The following is a 20,304-nucleotide window of genomic DNA, read 5'->3' as shown; positions in this document are numbered from 1 at the left end:
CTTCCTTATTTCTTTTATTTACTCTTTGGTTACACCATGTTGGTAGTCTAGGGGTTCTATCCTTGCACATTCCACTTTTTCTCTCTTTTCTCTTAACTAGCTAAAAGTCAAAATTGAAGCTGTACAATAACTGTATTATGTCATATGCTGCTGGTTATATTTTTGTCTACTTGCTTCTAATAAAAAAATAAAAATAATAAAGGATTAGTAAAACTGGTATGTGATCAGTGGCGGACATGTTACCACATGGAGGACACGAGGAACTTTGCATTTATGCCTTTGATGGAAAGACTGATAAGTACATGAGAGAACATGAAAAATGGGAACAGGAATTGGTTATTTGGTCCCTTAGGCCTGCGCCATTATTCATTCCAATCTTCGTTAATTCTCCGTCTGCAAAATCATCCAATCCCCGTACACCTTGATTTTTATTTTTTTATGTCAGGTCGATCTACTTCAGCCTTCACTGCATAAAGTGACTGAGATCCAGTAGCTCTAACGATACAGAACTCCAAAGGTCCACATTCATTTGAGCAAAGATATTTTTCACTTTACTTTAATCTTAAGTGACTGACTCCTTAACTTCGAGCACCTCTCCCTGCTTCCGTTTTGTACCTTCTGTCTGACGGGTGCAGGGAGAAGAAGCAATGTCCAGGGTGATAAAGGTCATTGATTTGGTTGGCTACTCTTCTCTTCATGCTACCTCGGGTAAACCAACATCAAAAAGGACCCTTCTCACCCTGGTCATTCCTTCTTCTCCCTGCTCCGTCAGGCAGAAGATACAAAAGCTTGAAAACTTGTGCCACAAGACTCGGGAACAGCTTCTTCCTTTCTTTTATTAGACTTCTGAACGGTCCGCCCAAAAGCTAGCGTGTGATCCTAATCTTCCAACCTACCTTGTGGCTGATATTGGAGATTTTCTCTGGAACTGTAATACTACAATGCCGAAATGTTATATTCTGCACTCCAGCCGTTTTTCTCTTTGCTCTGTTGTGCTTGTGTATGAGTTGAATATGTAGCATTATCTGAATGAATGAATGGATACTTTATTGTCATATGTGACAAGTCACAGTGAAATTCTTCTAAGGTATGCATATAGTCGCCACATAAAGGGCGTTTACAAAGTTACGAAGTACCATGTCCCACTTGTTCTTACCACCCCTCCCCCTCTTCCCCCCCTTCCCCTCACTCATGGCTATCCCCCCCTTACCGGGACTTCCATAGTTCCTTCCTCCGGCAGCGGCGTCCTACTCCCGTGTGGTCGTCCGTGGGTCAACCTCTCCACTATCGCTGCCGGATCCTCTACGGACGCCTCCGTGACACCGAACCAGCCCCCAGCTAGAGGCTCCGTCAACCCAGTCTCCGTGTGCTCCGTCCTGCGAGTCTCTGGCCTTGGCTTCTCCGCGGGCTCCCCGTCGACCGCGGGCTCTGTGAAACTCCGTCGGCCGCGGACTTTGACCCGCAAGTCTCTGGCCTCGGCTTCTCCACAGCCCGCCAGGTGGTGTCCGTCACTGCGGCCCGCCAGGATTTAATTGGTTAGGACACAAACAAAAACTTTTGTTTCTCGGTACACGTGACAATAATACGCCATTATCAATACTTGGTTCAAGATTCTTCATGAGAGGAAACTACTTTTCATCAAATGCCTTATCAGCCCTTCCCGGAGATGTTTTTGTGTTTAGTAAGAGCTGGAATAGGTAATTGTGAGGGCTAAAAGGGGCCATAAACTATTTTTGGCAAGTCGGATTAAGGAGAATCATCAGGAATTTTATACATGTTTTCGGAGCCTGAAAGGAATATGAAAGATTAGCTAGAGAGAAGCTCATCATTTTGATTGGGGAGGCGTTGCTAATGAAGGTTTCAAAGCTAGGTGTCTTCAATATAAATTGATTGTTGATAATTCCTACTGGAGATCAGGAAAAATTCTAGTGTAATCAGTGTGGGGCATGCACACACATGAAGAAACCAAGGAGAATTGCATTATGCCTTTGAGGGAAAGTCTGATAAGTACATGAGACAACATGAAAAATGGAAACAAGATTTGGCTATTTGGCCCCTTAGGCCTGCTCAATTATTCATTAAAACCTTGGTTAATTTTCTGTCTGCAAAACTTTGTTCCATCCAATCCCCGTACACCTTGATTTTTATTTTAGTGCAAGGTCGATCTACTTCAGCCTTCACTGCACAAAGTGACTGAGCTTCCTGCAGCTCTGACGATACAGAACTTCAAAAGTCCACATTCATTTGAGCAAAGATATTTCGCTTTAACATAGAAACATAGAACATAGAAAATAGGTGCAGGAGTAGGCCATTCGGCCCTTCGAGCCTGCACCGCCATTCAATATGATCATGGCTGATCATCCAACTCAGTATCCTGTACCTGCCTTCTCTCCATACCCCCCCCGATACCTTTAGCCACAAGGGCCACATCTAACTCCCTCTTAAATATAGTCAATAAACTGGCCTCAACTACCTTCTGTGGCAGAGAATTCCACAGATTCATCACTCCCTGTGTGAAAAATGTTTTTCCCATCTCGGTTAAAAAGATTTCCCCCTTATCCTTAAACTGTGACCCCGTGTTTCTGGACTTCCCCAACATCGGGAACAATCTTCCTGTGTCTAGCCTGTCCAACCCCTTAAGGATTTTGTAAGTTTCTATAAGATTCCCCCCTCAATCTTCTAAATTCTAGCGAGTACAAACCGAGTCTATCCAGTCTTTCTTCGTATGAAAGTCCTGCCATCCCAGGAATCAGTCTGGTGAACCTGGGTTCTGGTGAACCAATCCAAGTGACTGACTCCTTAACCTGTTGTACCTCTCCCTGCTTCCATTTTGTACCTTCTGCCCGACGGCAGCGGGGAGAAGAAGCAACGTCCTGGGTGATGAAGGTCCTTGATTATGTTGGTTACTCTACCCTTCACACTACCTCTGGTAAACCAACATAAGCAAGGACCATTCTCACCCTGATCATTTCCTCTTCACCCTGCTCCGTCAGGCAGAAGATACAAAAGCATGTAACACCAGACTTGGGAACAGCTTCTTTCTTTCTGTTATCAGACTTCTGGATGGTCCTTCCATAAGTGAGGGTGTAGCCCAAATCTTCCAATCTACCTCATTACGACGTTGGACTTCTTCTCTGGAGCTGTAACACTACAATGCTGAAAAACTACACTCTGCATTCTGGTATTTTTCTCTTGGCTTCCTCTGTTGTACTTGTGTATGGCTTGAATGTATTCATGTATAGTTTTAGTCATAGACTCGTACAGTGTGAAAACAGGCCCTTCAGCTCAACTTGCCCATGCCGACCGACATGCCCCATCTACACTAGTCTCACCTGCCTGTGTTTAGAAACATAGAAACATAGAAATTAGGTGCAGGAGTAGGCCATTCGGCCCTTCGAGCCTGCACCGCCATTCAGTATGATCATGGCTGATCATCTAACTCAGTATCCCGTACCTGCCTTCTCTCCATACCCCCCTGATCCCCTTAGCCACAAGGGCCACATCTAACTCCCTCTTAAATATAGCCAATGAACTGGCCTCAACTACCCTCTGTGGCAGAGAGTTCCAGAGATTCACCACTCTCTGTGTGAAAAAAGTTCTTCTCATCTCGGTTTTAAAGGATTTCCCCCTTATCCTTAAGCTGTGACGCCTTGTCCTGGACTTCCCTAACATCGAGAACAATCTTCCTGCATCTAGCCTGTCCAACACCTTAAGAATTTAGGGTTTGGCCCATATATCCCTCTAAATCTATCCTATCCATGAACCTGGCCAAATGTTTTTTTTTTAATGTTTCCTTAAACAGTTTTATGTAAGCAAGCAAACTAAAGTGTTTGACTGTGTATCGTTAAAAGTGACAATAATAATGCAATACAATTATTTAGTTCTAGATGCTTCTGGAGAGGAAACTACCCTTCAACAAATGCCTCATAATTTGGTCAAAAATAAATCATATTTGCGAGCATTTTTTTTGTTTTTAGCTGTAAGAACTTTGGGAATTATGAGAGCTAAAAGGGGCATTGGTTCGCTGGTCGATCCGGACGGAGGTGATGGCTGCAGGCCCTGCTGCAGCCTGGGGCTCGCCTGGCCTGGTGCTGCTCCAGAAGACAGAGTACGCGGACCAGACTGGAGTTTACAAATTACGCCAAAACCAGCCAGCTGTTGCATTGGGTCTCGGTGGAATATTTTATACACAAATAGAATTTCACTGTACAGCTGTATGTGATAATAGAGAAATATTGAACCAGTAAAGAGGGCCATAAATTCTATAGCAAATAGAATTAAGGAGATTCCTAAGTAATTTTCTTGGAGCGAGAAAGTAGTTGGGTTGAGAGTATTAGGTTGACTCAAGGACAAGGGGAGAGGTTTATGCCTTGAAGCAGAGGAAGTGGTTGTACTCTTTCATATGTGCTTTACATCAGTATTCACCAAGGAGAAGGATGTGAGATTCAGGACCTGTCAACATTAAGAAGGCAAAGGTCAAGAATCGAGAGTCTTATTGTCATATTTCCCTCAATTGTACAATTATATATTTACTTGCAGAAACATAACACATTTATAAGCATAGTACTCTGCCAACACAATAAGAAACGACAAAAGATGCTGTGTGCATGCGAACCTGGACATTAGAGTTTCCAGGCTCCTATAGCATCTTTCAAATGGCAGGAGTGAAATGAGTGTGTGGCCAGGGTCGTGTGGGTCTCTGCTGATGCTGGCTGTCTCGTTGCATGTTGTGTGTATTGCGAAACATGAAGTTGAATAAGTGCTCCTCAGGGACTGATTCCTTGGATAGACAAGGAGCGAGGCAAGGGAGTGGATTACTCAGTCCTTGATAAACATCTTCGTGACCTCTTTGAAATGGCGGTCCGCTAATGTTGTCCTTTTGTTGAAGAAGAGAAACAGAAACAAACTAGGAGATTGTAACCCTGTGTGCTGTGACCAGCCTTCACAATGGTGGATCTGAGTCATCAGGGTGCATTGGCTTGCTTTTAGTTGGCACCAAGATGATAACGGTTTTCTATCAGAATGGAACCTCGGAATCGAGTGGGGAGTGATTAAAGATGTCCGCAAATACTCCTGCCAACCGGTCCATGCAGGATCCTGAGGACTTGGTGAGGAGCCGGCTGTTCCAGTTTTCTTCTTTCACCCCCCCACCCCCCACTCGTCTGAAGAAGGGACCCAGCCCAGAACGTAGAGTTTGTACGTTCTCCCTGTGACTGTGTGGGATTTCTCCGGGTGCTCCGGCTTCCTCCCACACTCCAAATACACACAGGTTTGTAGGTTAATTAAATTGTAAATCGCCCCTAGTGCCTAGTGTGTAGGAGAGAGCTGGTGTACGCGGTGAATGCTGGTCGGCACTGACTCGGTGGGCCGAAGGGCCTGTTTCTGCGCAATATCTCTCAGTCAATGCCTGGCCTCGCTGGCAAGCAGAGCGTTGGTTGTAATTGTTCACCGTTTGGAAGTGCAAAGGCCAAGAGGCCTCGACGTTGCCAAGCTGGGGGCAAACATTCTCTATTTACAAGTAAAAGACTGCGGAATCAGTGTTTACTTCATGTCGGAGACGCCAGTAGATTTTTTCCAGTTACTTTAAAGAGATGCTAAAACTCTTGACTGACCTTCCAGGCTGATCTGATGGCCTGCTGAGAGCAAAAACAAAAGAGGCACGGCGCCTGAGATTTGTTGCTTATTCTGGAAAACGTTTTTTGTTATCTTGTTTGAGGCAGTTTGTACCACAAACTAGTTGTGTCGTAGATATCTCCAGAGAAACACAAGATAAGACATTGTTCACATAATTGCTCCTGAAAGATGCAAGGATTTATTTCATAATTGTTTACTACTTTTAAAATAAATATGTATTCACATAGTTTGTAACAAAAGACAAAATTCCATGCAAAGTTGTCCTAACCGATACATTGTTTATTGCACGGTATGTTCTTACTTTAGCAACTCTAAATGCAGGCCACTTCCTCCGGGAATGCATCTTGTCCATATAAGATGGGAAGGGAGGTGTGACAAAGTTATAGTAATACAGCGTGGAAACAGGCCCTTCGGCCCACATAGCCACACTATCATACAACTAGGGACAATTTACAGAATCCAATTAACCAACAAACCTGCAGGTCTTCTGCAACCGAAGCACCCGGAGAAAACTCACGCAGTCACAGGGAGAACGTGCAAACGTCTTGCAGAGAGCAGGGTCGTGTTTGGCGCTGTGAGGCAGCAACTTAACCTAAGTTGCGGTAACATTTTACCATTAGTCTTTTACTTGTTGTACACAAGGACACAAAGTGCTGGAGTAACTCAGTGGGTTAGGCAGCATCTCTGGAGAACATGGCTAATGGATATTGGAGGGTCAAGACCCTTCTTCAGACCAGGCCTGAAAGAAAACCTGTCCACATTCTCCAGACAACTGCTTGGGCCCGCTGAGTTACTCCAGCTTTTTGTGTCCATCTCCAGTTTAATCCAGCATCTGCAGTTCCTTCCTACACATTCTTTGTTCCATTTACCTTTGTTTATCATGTATTTCACGTGCCTGCTTTGCCTGCCCTTTAGTATACTCTGATAATTTAAATGCATCATGAAAAGAGACTTGATACCATTTATGCCAGCTTTTTGCAGGAAGCGGCTGAAAGTCTGTGTGTTTAGCATATCAGTATCTAATCTACTGTTGACAACCTTGGGGATGTTATCGATCAATAAATTAAAAATGGTTTATTGCCAAATCAAATTTTAGCAGAGATACATACTGATATTTATTGGTGGGCAGCAGCATCCCATCAGACGGTGTATCGGACTGAAAATCCCAAATCGTGTTTTTCCTCAGAAATACAATAGATTTTTTCTCTTTAAAACAAAAGACACACGGTGCTGGAGTATCTCAGTGGGTCAGGCAGCATCTCTGGTCAACATGTTTGGGTTGGAATCCTTCCTCAGACTTCCTCTGGATGTTCACCAGAGTTGGGGGTGGGAGAAGGGAAGAAAACCTGAAGAGAGGAGGGGCAGGACAAAGCCTGGCAGGTAACAGATGGACGCAGGTGGTTGGGACTAGAGATAAGACCAGAAGGTGTGAGACAGATGGAGGAGTTGCAAAGAATGAAGCCAGAGGAAGGAATGTGGGAGGGGAGGAGAGAAATAGAGAGCCCAGCTAGAGCAGGGGGGGGGATGGGGGAATGGTTAGAGGTCACCTAAAATTGGAGAATTCAATGTTCATCTAAAATTGGGGAATTCAATATTCTCTACCTCTATCCTCAGTGAAAACAGAACATAGAAATGTACACCACAGGAACAAGCTCTTCGGCCAACAATGACAAACATGATCCCAGTAGAAATTAATCTCTACTGCCTGCAAATGATCCATTTTCCACCATCTCTTGCATACTGCGTGGAAACGGGCCCTTCAGCCATCTGAGTCCGTGCCGACCAGCAATCACCCTGTACACTAGTAACTATCCTACACACGAGGACAGTTTACAGAAGCCAATTAACCTACGAACCTGCACGTCTTTGGAATTTTGTAGGAAACCGGAGCGGCCGTGGAAAACAGCGCAGTCACAGGGAGAACGTACAAACTCTGTACATACAGTCAGGATCGAACCTGGGTCTCTGGCGCTTTAAGGCATCTACTCTACCGCTGTGCCACTGTGCCACCTTATTTTCAGTTTTAAATTGTTCCTCTCCCGAAGTCAGGATTGAACCCGGGTCTCTGGCACTGTGATGCAGCAACTCTACCAGCTGCACCATTGTGATCTGTTGATGGATACCCCCACGTTGCTTTATTCCTGCAGTTATTTGCATCCCTTAGTGCATCTCACCAAATGCATTGTCTCACACACTTACATAGAACGGTACTGCACAAGAACACGCCCTTCAGCCCACAATGTCTGTGCCGAACATGATGACAAGACCATGTGTGGAAAGGAACTGCGGATGCTGGTACATATATCAAAGAAAGACATAAAGTACGGCAGTGACTCAGTTTAGTCGGGCAGCATCTCTGGAGAAAAAGGATGGATGATGTTTTGGGTCGGGACTATCCCATCCAGATAAGGCCATCAGTTATCTACCTGAATATAATCCACATCCCTCCATATCCATATGCCTATCCAAAAGTGTTTTAAACGTTATTCCTTTGTATTTTGCCAGTATCCTGCACAACTTTCCCCACTTTACTGCAGTATAACGTTTTGCTTCTCACTATCAACCATGCAGCCGATGTTTACACATTAAAAGCAACCCCCCCACCTACTCTCCGAAGAAATCTGAAATCTCGAGTAGCAATTCCATCCCACCACGTTACAAAAATGTTTTCTACAGACCAGTGGAAAAATAGTTAGCTTCCTTCCCCCCCCCACTTCTCACCTTGTCCCAGCTGGAACCAATTCTCAATCCTGGCCATTAGTCATGTGCAAGAGCCCACCCATGCATCATGGAGCCAAATATGAAGTCACGATTTACTTGCAACTTTCAGGCTGTTGAGATGAAGAGGGCAGATGGAGAATCCACATGGTCTTCCTGTGAATCCAAGGGTGGTAGAAGCATGGGGCTCTCTTCCACCCACTTACTGTAGATGGTTGGCCAACTGTTAATGTCACATCTGAGGTGATAGATTTGTGATGGCTGTAGTTATGAGATATAGGAGGAAAGTGTGGCAAAGTCAAACATGTAGAATTGGGTCAATTTCAACCATGGAGATTAGAATATTGAATGGGACAGAAACTTTGGAATAATGCAGTGGTTAAAGTTCTGAATGAGGGCCTTCAGCCCACTACGTCCATGACAGCTCCTTCCCTCCCCGAGACATTCACCTGTTCCATTGCTTTCCCAAATCCATCACTACACTTATTCTCTGGGATCCAGCTGGCGGCACGGTGGCACAACTGGTAGAGCTGCTGTCTCACTGCGCCAAAGTCACAGTTTCAAGCCCAACCTCAAGTGCTGTCTGTGTGGAGTATGCACCTTCGCTGTGACGATGTGGGTTTTCACCGGGGCCTCTGGTTTCCTCCCACGTCCCATATGGTTTGTAGGTTTGTAGGTTAATTGGCCTCCATAAATAATTGCCATGTGAGTAGGGAGTGAAGGAGAAAGTGGGATATCATAGAACTAGTGTGAATGGGCGATCGATGAACTCAGTAGGCTGAAGGACCCGCTTCCATTTTGCTCATCATTGATCCGATTTCCTCTTGAAGACTACGGTGGAACCTGCCTCTACAACATCTGCATTCCAAAGTCCAACAAAAACATTCAATTTTATTGTCCATTGTTTTTCAATCTTCTGTCCTCCTCTACAAAAATATAAGTTCCACCCAGTCTAGTCTTCCCGCATAGTTGTACCATCTTGACTTGACATCATCCAAGTCAACTTCCTTCAGTGCTTTTATATCTCGTTTCTAACATGGACTCAAATTGCTCAAAGTTATTTAGGACGGCACAATGGTGCAGCTGGTAGAGTTGCTGCATCACAGTGCCAGAGACCCGGGTTCAATCCTGACTTCGGGAGAGGAACAATTTAAAACTGAAAATAAGGTGGCACAGTGGCACAGCGGTAGAGTAGATGCCTTAAAGCGGCAGGGAGTGTGTAAAGTGGTTAGAAATGTACTGGCTGAGAATGCGTCAAGAGTGTTTCATTGTCATGCATCCTGAAATGGAACAATGAAATTCTTACTTGCAGCAGCACAATAGATATGTGAACGGATTACTCAGTAGACACCATAATAAACACCAAAAATGAAGTTTGATAATAATAAAGAAATGGATTCCAAAACAAATTCTGGAGAACTTGAAGGTTACGCTAGAACTATATACAGCAAAGGAAACCTGAACGGAAACCTCAGGAGACTATGCTCCCCACCCAAGGTTTCCGTGCGGTTCCCGGAGGTTTTTGTCAGTCTCCCTAATTGCTTCCACTACCTGCAACCTCCGGGAACCGCACGGAAACCTTGGGTGGGGCGCAAAGTCTCCAGAGGTTTCCGTTCAGGTTTCCTAAGTGGGACAGGGGAATTTTTTTAGGCAGCAGCTTGAGTAGTGTTCTGGCCAGCATATGACAGGAAAGATGTGATTTGCACTAAGGACTTTCAAAGACTCTTAGAATATTATCAGGACTGATTAATGGAAATAATAAATAGTCAATAGTGGAAAGAATGGATCCCTGGCCAACAATTGGCTTACCAAGGCACTACCATGCCCAAGGTCATTGTGGCCAACCCAGATTGGTCCAAGTCCTTTCTAGCCTCCAGCTCTTCACTGCTGCTGCTGACCCACTGAGTTTCTCCAGTACTTTGTGTTCTTTGCTTGTACAGTCTGAAGAAGGGTCCCGAGTCTAAATGTCACCTATCCATGTTCTCCAGAGATTCTGCCTGACCTGCTAAATTAATCCAGCACTTTGTGTCTATCTTTGGTATAAACTAGCATCTGCAGTTTTTTGTTTCTGCAGAATGAAGTTGTTTTCTTTTGAAGGCTGAGGAGACAGCAATTAAGGTGCATGACATTGTGAAAGGCCAAGACAGAGTAAATAGCGAGATGCCTACCCTTGAGCAGAAGTTAATATATTATAAGAGCAGAATCAGGCGATTCGGCCCATCAAGTGTGCTCCGTCATTCAATGATGGCTGATTTATCTCCCACCTCTCAACCCCATTCTCCTGCCTTCTCACCATAATCTTTGATACTTACAAAATTCTTAAGGGGTTGGACAGGCTAGATGCAGGAAGATTGTTCCCGATGTTGGGGAAGTCCAGAACAAGGGGTCACAGTTTAAGGATAAGGGGGAAATCTTTTAGGACCGAGATGAGGAAAACATTTTTCACACAGAGAGTGGTGAATCTCTGGAATTCTCTGCTACAAAAGGTAGTTGAGGCCAGTTCATTGGCTATATTTAAGAGGGAGTTAGATGTGGCCCTTGTGGCTAAAGGGATCAGGGGATATGGAGAGAAGGCAGGTACAGGATACTGAGTTGGATGATCAGCCATGATCATATTGAATGGCGGTGCAGGCTCGAAGGGCCGAATGGCCTACCCCTGCACCTATTTTCTATGTCTATGTTTCTATACCCTTTCTAATAAAGAATCTGTCAATCTCCACCTTAAAAATATTCATTGACTAGGCCTCCACAGCCATCTGTGGCAATGAATTCCACAGATTCACAACCTTCAGATTAAAGAAATTGCTCCTCATCATCTTACCTCCGTCCTTTTATTTTGAGGCTGTGCCCTCTGGTCTGAGAGCAGAGGGATCAAAACACAGGGATCAGAGAGTTTAAAACAAATTCATGGAGGAAGTCAGTAGGTCAGGCAGCATCTGTGGAGGCTATGGTCAGATGATGTTTATTCTTGGGCCACTTCTTCAGACTGACTACATTCCAGCCACAGATGCTGCCTGACTGTGTTCCTCCAGCACTTTATTTTTCAAGATCCCAGCACCTGGAGTCTCTTGTGTCTACATTACAGAGCTAAAGTAACTGTCACAGAATTTGTTTATTTTATTTATTTAGTTTATTTATTGTCATGTGTACTGATCTACAGTGAAAAGTTTTTTTTTGGAGCGTAGTCAGTGAAAAGACTATACATGCTTATAATTAAGCCACAGTGTACAGATACAGGGTAATGGGTGATAACATTTAGTGGAAGGTAAAGTCTGATTAAAGATCGTCCAAGGGTCTTCAATGAGGTAGATGATAGGTCTGGACCGCTCACTGGTTGGTGATTAGAGGGAAATGAGAGAAAATGCTTGAAAAGGCATTAAAGTCTGAAACTCTAAATACATTGTTTACAAGAATCATCCTGGTCGTGATGTAAAGGATGACTCACCTCCTGACACACTGAGATATTGGCACTGTCTACAAAACATGACTCAGGATTTTGATGGAATACTCTTCGCTTGCTGGGATACATCCCCAGTAGCTCTCTCGAAACTCTCTGCTGCCCAAGACAAAGCAAGATATCCACAAACCTTAACGCCCATTCCTTCCAGTGATGGTGCAAATTGACAGACGTCTAGCAAAAGGCTGTGTCCCGACCCAAAATGTTGACTATCTGTGTTCTCCAGACATGCTATCAGCCCTGCTGAGTTACTCCAGCACTTTGCATCCTTTGATTCAAATTGCTGCAGTGTTTGCACAGTGGTGCAGCAGTAGAGTTGCTGCTTTACTGCGCCAGAGACCTAGGTTCGATCCTGACTGTGGGTGCTGTCTGTATGGAGTTTATACAGTACATAGAAGCATAAAAAAATCGGTGCTTTGAATAGGCCATTCGGCCCTTTGAGCCATTCAATACGATCATGGCTGATCATCTAAAATCAGTACCCCGTTCCTGCTTTTTCCCCATGTCCCTCGATTCCTTTAGTTCTAAGCGTTAAATCTAACTCTCTTGCAAAAATCCACTGAATTGGCCTCCACAGCCTTCTGTTGCAACGAATTCCACAGATTCACAACTCTCTGTTTTTCCTCATCTTAGTCCTAAATGGCCTACCCCTTATTCTTAAACTGGACTATTCCAACATCAGGAACATTTTTCCTGCCTGTCCAATCCTTTAAGAATTTTATATGTCCCTATAAGATCCCCTCTCTTCCTTCTCCCTGTGACCCATGTTTTTCTCCGGGTGCTTCAGTTTCCTTTCACACTCCAAAGACGTACAGGTTTGTCGGTTAATTAGCTTTAGTTTTTTTTTAAAAGCAAATTGTTCCTAGTGTGTAGAATAATGCTAGCTTATAGGGTGATTACTGGTTGTTACAGTTTCCTTTCCTGAGCACACAACATCTGAGGGGTCACAGCTTAAGGATAAGGGGGAAATCCTTTAAGACCGAGATGAGAAAAACATTTTTCACACAGAGAGTGGTGAATCTCTGGAACTCTCTGCCACAGGGGGTAGTTGAGGCCAGTTCATTGGCTATATTTAAGAGGGAGTTAGATGTGGCCTTTGTAGCTAATGGGATCAGGGGGTATGGAGAGAAGGCAGGTGGGATACTGAGTTGGATGATCAGCCATGATCATATTGAATGGCGGTGCAGGCTCGAAGGGCCGAATGGCCTACTCCTGCACCTATTTTCTATATATCTATGTATCTAACATCTTCATCCTCTCTGGATGCAAATCCTGGAATCATTTACCTAAACACATACCTTTGCAAACTGGACTGTAGCAGTGTTAAGGATTGGTCGCCCGCCACCTCCTTTGCAAGAGCAGATAATGGATTGGTCACTGATGTCTTTTTTAGAGATACATCATGGAAATAGTCCCTTCTGCCCATTGAGTCCATGCCAACCATTGATTCCTCCCCATTAACATTAGCAACAAGCTCTCTCAAATTCCCATCCACTCCCAACACACTAGAGGCAAATTACAGACGCCAATCATCCCCCAAACCGGCACGTCTTTGGGAAGTGGGAGCAAACCCACACGGTCACAGGGAGAAGGTGCAACCTCCACACACAGACAACACTCACGGTCGGGCTTGAACCCAGGTCTCTGGAGCAGTGAGGCAGGGGCTCTACCAGTTGTGTTGCCGTGTCACCAGTTAGATCCCAGAGAATTAATAGTTTAGTTTAGAGATACAATGCAGAAACAGGTTCTTTGGCCCACCGAGTCCCTGGCAACTAGCGATCCCCACACACTAACACTATCCTGCACACACAAGGGACAATTTATAGTTATACCAAGACAATTAACCTACAAACCTGTACGCCTTTGGAGTGTGGGAGGAAACCGAAGATCTCGGAGAAAACCCACGAGGTCACGGGGGAACGTACAAACTCCGTACAGACAGCACCCGTTGTCGGGATCGAACCCGCATCTCTGCCGCTGAAAGTGCTGTAAGGCAGCGACTCTACCGCTGTGCCACCATGCTTGGAATATCTTGGATACCTTCCAATATCTTGGAAGAAAAAAAACTCTGTAAACCACTTTGTAAATCTGAAAGCTCTGCTACTAATTAACGAATCACACCTCAAGACAACCGTGTGGGTTTGCTCTATTAACCTGTCAGCAGCTACAAAGTGAAACTGAAGAGAAAATTACAATGCTAGTAGGCATCAGCCTTGTCTCGGCAGTCATGCCTGAGACAGGCCATTGTAGTGTCGTGTCCCATTATGTGCAGTCAAATGCGTGATTGAGGTTGATATTCTAGTGCAACGCTATCGCTTAGACCTTAGAGATACAGCGTGGAAACGGGGACTGCGGTCCACCGCACCATGCCAACTGGGGACGTACACAACCTTAGCTTTCTCCACACACTTTTAAAAACATCCCACTTGGCCGATGTTCCTTTCCCCTCAAATAACCTGCTCCAGTTAACATGAGCGAGCACTTCTCTCATACCCTTAAAGTTGGCCTCACACCAGTTGAGCATTTTAACGTGGACCCTCTCTGTCCCTATCTATAACTATCTTAAACCTAATTGAACTGTGGTTACTGGTCCCAAAAGGCTCCTCCACACACACTTCATTAACTTGCCCTTCCCAATTTCCCAATACTAGATCCAGCGTTGCCCTCTCATGTGTGGGGACCTCCACATACTGCTTAAGAAAACTCTCCTGAATACATAGAAACATAGAAAATAGGTGCAGGAGTAGGCCATTCGGCCCTTCGAGCCTGCACCGCCATTCAATATGATCATGGCTGATCATCCAACTCAGTATCCCGTACATGCCTTCTCTCCATATGCCCTGATCCCTTTAGCCACAAGGGCCACATCTAACTCCCTCTTAAATATAGCCAATGAACTGGCCTCAACTACCTTCAGCGGCAGAGAATTCCAGAGATTCACCACTTTCTGTGTGAAAAAAAGTTTTCCTCATCTTGGTCCTAAAAGATTTCCCCCTTATCCTTAAACTGTGACCCCTTGTTCTGGACTTCCCCAACATCGGGAACAATCTTCCTGCGTCTAGCCTGTCCAACCCCTTAAGAATTTTGTAAGTTTCTATAAGATCCCCCCTTAATCTTCGAAATTCTAGCGAGTACAAACCGAGCCTATCCAGTCTTTCATCATATGAAAGTCCTGACATCCCAGGAATCAGTCTGGGGAACCTTCTCTGCACTCCCTCTATGGCAAGAATGTCTTTCCTCAGATTAGGAGACCAAAACTGTACGCAATACTCCAGGTGTGGTCTCACCAAGACCCTGTACAACTGCAGTAGAACCTCCCTGCTCCTATACTCAAATCCTTTTGCTATGAAATACTTTTGAGGAATTGCACCCATCTAAACCCTTCCCGCTATGATATTCCCAGTCTATTTTGGGAAAGTTGAAATCCTCTACTACTACAACCTTATTTGACCTGCAGCTGTCTGCAATCTCCCGGCACATTTGTTCTTTTAATTCCTGTTTACTATTGGGGTGTCTGTAGCATACTCCCAACAAGGTGATCATCCCTGTCTTGTTCCTCAGCTTCACCCATATAGCCTCACTAGACGAGCCGCCCGTAATGTCACCTCTGAACACCGCCATGATATCCTCCTTAACCAACAATGCTCAACCTCCTCTTTTTCCCTCACCCCTGTCTCCCCTGAAGCTCCTGTACCCCGGAACATTAAACTGCCAGTCCTGCCCCTCCCTTAACCAGGTTTACAATTTACAGATGCCAATTAACTTAGAGATCTGTACATATTTGTATACAGTATATGTACCTCAGACCTGTACATATGATCATGGCTCATCATCCAACTCAGTATCCCGTACCTGCCTTCTCTCCATACCCCCTGATCCCCTTGGCCACAAGGGCCACATCTAACTCCCTCTTAAATATAGCCAATGAACTGGCCTCGACTACCCTCTGTGGCAGAGAGTTCCAGAGATTCACCACTCTCTGTGTGAAAAAAGTTCTCCTCATCTCGGTTTTAAAGGATTTCCCCCTTATCCTTAAGCTGTGACCCCTTGTCCTGGACTTCCCCAACATCGGGAACAATCTTCCTGCATCTAGCCTGTCCAACCCCTTAAGAATTTTGTAAGTTTCTATAAGATCCCCTCTCAATCTCCTAAATTCTAGAGAGTATAAACCAAGTCTATCCAGTCTTTCTTCATAAGACAGTCCTGACATCCCAGGAATCAGTCTGGTGAACCGTCTCTGTATCCCAGGTTTGCATCCTATCCACATTATCCAGGGCCAATTTACAGAAGCCAATTAACCTACAAACCTGTAAGTCTTTGGAATGTGGGAGGATACCGGAGAAATCCCACGCGGTTACAGGGAGAATGCGCAAGTTCCATGCAGAGAGCACCCGTAGTCAGGATTGAACACGGGTCTCTGGCACTGTGAGGCAGCACCTCTAGCCACCTCTAGCCACCGTGCCGCCCCAGTTGTCTTGCACTGTGGTGACAAGGCCGTTGGAATGAGCCCACCTCTCTTAGATGTCCTTGTGGAAATGCTCTGCCAAGAGGAGTAGATTTGTTGCCTCCGAGCCTTGAATAATATTTAACCTTCAAACAGCATCACGAGAACAGATTATCTTATCATTATCTCATTGTTGTGTGCGGGGCTTTGTGTGTGAGATTACATGGTACCTATATTACAACAGTAATAGCTGTTTCAAAGTTGTAAAGTAATTTATATCGCTCAAAGGTACAATGGTACAGTTGTAAAACATTTTATATTGCTCTCAGGTACAATGCACAGCTGGGGATTCTCCCCCCTGCTGCTCAGGCTCAGACCTTGTGGAGGCCTACAAAGTCACGTGGGGGTATAGGTAAGGTGAATAGCCACAGGCTATTCCCCAGGGTTAGGGAGTCCAGAATTAGAATGTTTTGAGTCGAGACCCTTCTTCAGACCCGAAACTTCACGCATTCCTTCCCTCCACAGATGCTGCCTGTCCCGCTGAGTTACTCCAGCATTTTGTGTCTACCTTCGATTTAAGTGGTAGAGCTGCTGCCTCAGATTCAGATTCAGATTCAGATTCAATTTAATTGTCATTGTCAGTGTACAGTACAGAGACAACGAAATGCCTCGCAGCACCAGGTTCGATCCTGACTACGGGTGCTGTCTGTGTGGAGTTTGTACGTTCTCCCTGTGACCACGTGATTTATCCCTGGGTACTCTGATTTTCTCCACACTCCAAAGACTTGTAGGTTATTTGGCTTCTGTAAATTGTCTCTAGTGTGCAGGATGAGAAACTGCGATAAGATAGAACTAATGAACGGTGGTCAGCAAGGACTGTTTCTCTTAAAAAACACTGTTTCACTTACAAAAACAACTAGCGAGCATAGATTTAAGGTAGGAGGGGAAAGATTTAAAAGGGACCTAAGAGGCACACAGAGGGTTATGGGTATATGGAATGTGCTGCCACAGGAAGTGGTAAAAGTGGGTAGAGTTATTTAAAAAGACACAATTGGAAAAGTATGTGGATAGGAAGGGTTTGGTGAAGTGGCCCAGGCATGGATAAGTGGGTTAGACAACTTGCTAAGTGTGGTAGTATCGGGCTGAAGGGCCTGTTTCCATGCCGTATAGCTGTGAGACTCCAAACTCCTTTATTGATTTCTGCTGGTTAATACAATGGCATGAACAAGTTCAAGATTATAATAGAAAATAAGGGCCATTTGGCCCGTCGAGCCAGCACTGCCATTCAATATGATCATGTCTGATCATCCAAAATCAGTACCCCATTCCATATAACCATATAACAATTACAGCACGGAAACAGGCCATCTCGGCCCTACAAGTCCATGCCGAACAAATTTTGTTCCCCTTAGTCCCACCTGCCTGCACTCGTACCATAACCCTCCATTCCCTTCTCATCCATATGCCTATCCAATTTATTTTTAAATGATACCAATGAACCTGCCTCCACCACTTCCACTGGGAGCTCATTCCACACCGCTACCACTCTCTGCGTAAAGAAGTTCCCCCTCATATTACCCCTAAACTTCTGTCCCTTAATTCTGAAGTCATGTCCTCTTGTTTGAATCTTCCCTATTCTCAAAGGGAAAAGCTTGTCCACATCAACTCTGTCTATCCCTCTCATCATTTTAAAGACCTCTATCAGGTCTCCCCTTAACCTTCTGCGCTTCAGAGAATAAAGACCTAACTTATTCAACCTATCTCTGTAACTTAGTTGTTGAAACCCAGGCAACATTCTAGTAAATCTCCTCTGTACTCTCTCTATTTTGTTGACATCCTTCCTATAATTTGGCGACCAAAATTGTACACCATACTCCAGATTTGGTCTCACCAATGCCTTGTACAATTTTAACATTACATCCCAGCTTCTATACTCAATGCTCTGATTTATAAAGGCTAGCATACCAAAAGCTTTCTTTACCACCCTATCTATATGAGATTCCACCTTCAAGGAACTATGCATGGTTATACCCAGATCCCTCTGTTCAACTGTATTCTTCAATTTCCTACCATTTACCATGTACGTCCTATTTTGATTTGTCCTGCCAAGGTGTAGCACCTCACATTTATCAGCATTAAACTCCATCTGCCATCTTTCAGCCCATTTTTCCAAATGGCCTAAATCACTCTGTAGACTTTGGAAATCCTCTTCATTATCCACAACACCCCCTATCTTGGTATCATCTGCATACTTACTAATCCAATTTACCACACCTTCATCCAGATCATTGATGTACATGACAAACAACAAAGGACCCAACACAGATCCCTGAGGCACCCCACTAGTCACCTACCTCCAACCCGATAAACAACCATCCACCATTACCCTCTGGCTTCTCCCATTCAGCCACTGTTGAATCCATCTTGCTATTCCTGCATTTATACCCAACAGTTGAACCTTCTTAACCAACCTTCCATGAGGAACCTTGTCAAAGGCCTTACTAAAGTCCATATAGACAACATCCACTGCTTTACCCTCGTCAATTTCCCTAGTAACCTCTTCAAAAAATTCAAGAAGATTAGTCAAACATGACCTTCCAGGCACAAATCCATGTTGACTGTTCCTAATCAGACCCTGTTTATCTAGATGCTTATATATATTGTCTCTAAGTATCTTTTCCATTAATTTGCCCACCACTGAAGTCAAACTAACAGGTCTATAATTGCTAGGTTTACTCTTAGAACCCTTTTTAAACAATGGAACAACATGCGCAGTACGCCAATCCTCGGGGACTATTCCCGTTTCTAATGACATTTGAAATATTTCTGTCATAGCCCCGGCTATTTCTACACTAACTTCCCTCAATGTCCTAGGGAATATCCTGTCAGGACCTGGAGACTTATCCACTTCTATATTTTTCAAAAGTGTCAGTACTTCTTTTACTTTGAACCTCATAGTATCCATAGCTACTCTACTAGTTTCCCTTACCTCACATAATTCAATATCCTTCTCCTTGGTGAATACCGAAGAAAAAAAATTGTTCAATATCTCCCCCCATCTCTTTTGGCTCTGCAGATAGCTGTCCACTCTGTCTCTCCAATGGACCAATTTTAGCCCTCCTTATCCTATTGCTATTAATATAGCTGTAGAAACCCTTTGGATTGACTTTCACCTTACTTGCCAAAGCAACCTCATATCTTCTTTTAGCTTTTCTAATTTCTTTCTTAAGATTCTTTTTACATTCCTTATACTCCTCAAGCACCTCATTTACTTCATGCTGCCTATAATTATTGTAGATCTCCCTCTTTTTCCGAACAAGATGTCCAATTTCCCTTGAAAACCAGGGCTCTTTCCATTTTTACTGTTTCCTTTCAACCGAACAGGAACATAAAGATTCTGTACTCTTAAAATTTCCCCTTTAAATGTCCTCCATTTCTCTTCTACATCTTTCCCATAAAACAAAATGTCCCAGTTCACTCCTTTTAAATCATCTCGCATCGCATCAAAGTTAGCCTTTCTCCAATCAAAAATCTCAACCCTAGGTCCAGTTCTGACCCTCTCCATAGTTATATTCCTGCTTTCTTCCCATATTCCTTTAACCCTAAGAGGTATATCTAACTCTTGTAAACATCCAGTGAATTGGCCTCCATTGCCCTCTGTGGCAGAGAATTCCACAGATTCACAACTCTCTGGCTGAAAATGTTTTTCCTCTTCTCAGTCCTAAATGGCCTACCCCCTTATTCGTAAACTGTGACCCTTGGTTCTGGACTGACCCAACATCGGGAACATTCTTCCTGCATCCAGCGTGTCCAATCCCTTAAGAATGTTATATGTTTGTATAAGATTCCCTCTCATCCTTCTAAATTTTAGTGAATATAAGCCCAGTCAATCCATTCTTCACATCCTGAGGTGCATAAGCAAACTGTGTTGTTTTGTGACAGCATCACTCATGTCAATAATGTACCACAGTCTGTGGATAAGCATCTGCAAAGCTAAAAGCAGTGAAAGGAGGAGGGGGGGGGGGGGGGTCCTTTTTGGCCATCCTTTTGT

At 44.3% G+C, this 20,304-nt stretch overlaps 1 protein-coding gene across 4 annotated transcripts in view; it reads left to right on the top strand.

The window, feature by feature from the left end:
* LOC129714375 (5'-AMP-activated protein kinase subunit gamma-2) overlaps positions 1 to 20,304 on the top strand; it is a 376,688-nt gene that overhangs the window by 88,177 nt on the left and 268,207 nt on the right. The window lies entirely within an intron of this gene.

Source organism: Leucoraja erinacea, chromosome 2 (genome assembly GCF_028641065.1).
Source record: "Leucoraja erinacea ecotype New England chromosome 2, Leri_hhj_1, whole genome shotgun sequence".
Classification (NCBI taxonomy): Eukaryota; Metazoa; Chordata; class Chondrichthyes; order Rajiformes; family Rajidae; genus Leucoraja; species Leucoraja erinaceus.
Note: the sequence above shows the minus strand (reverse complement) of the source record. Positions and strands in the feature narration are given on the sequence as shown.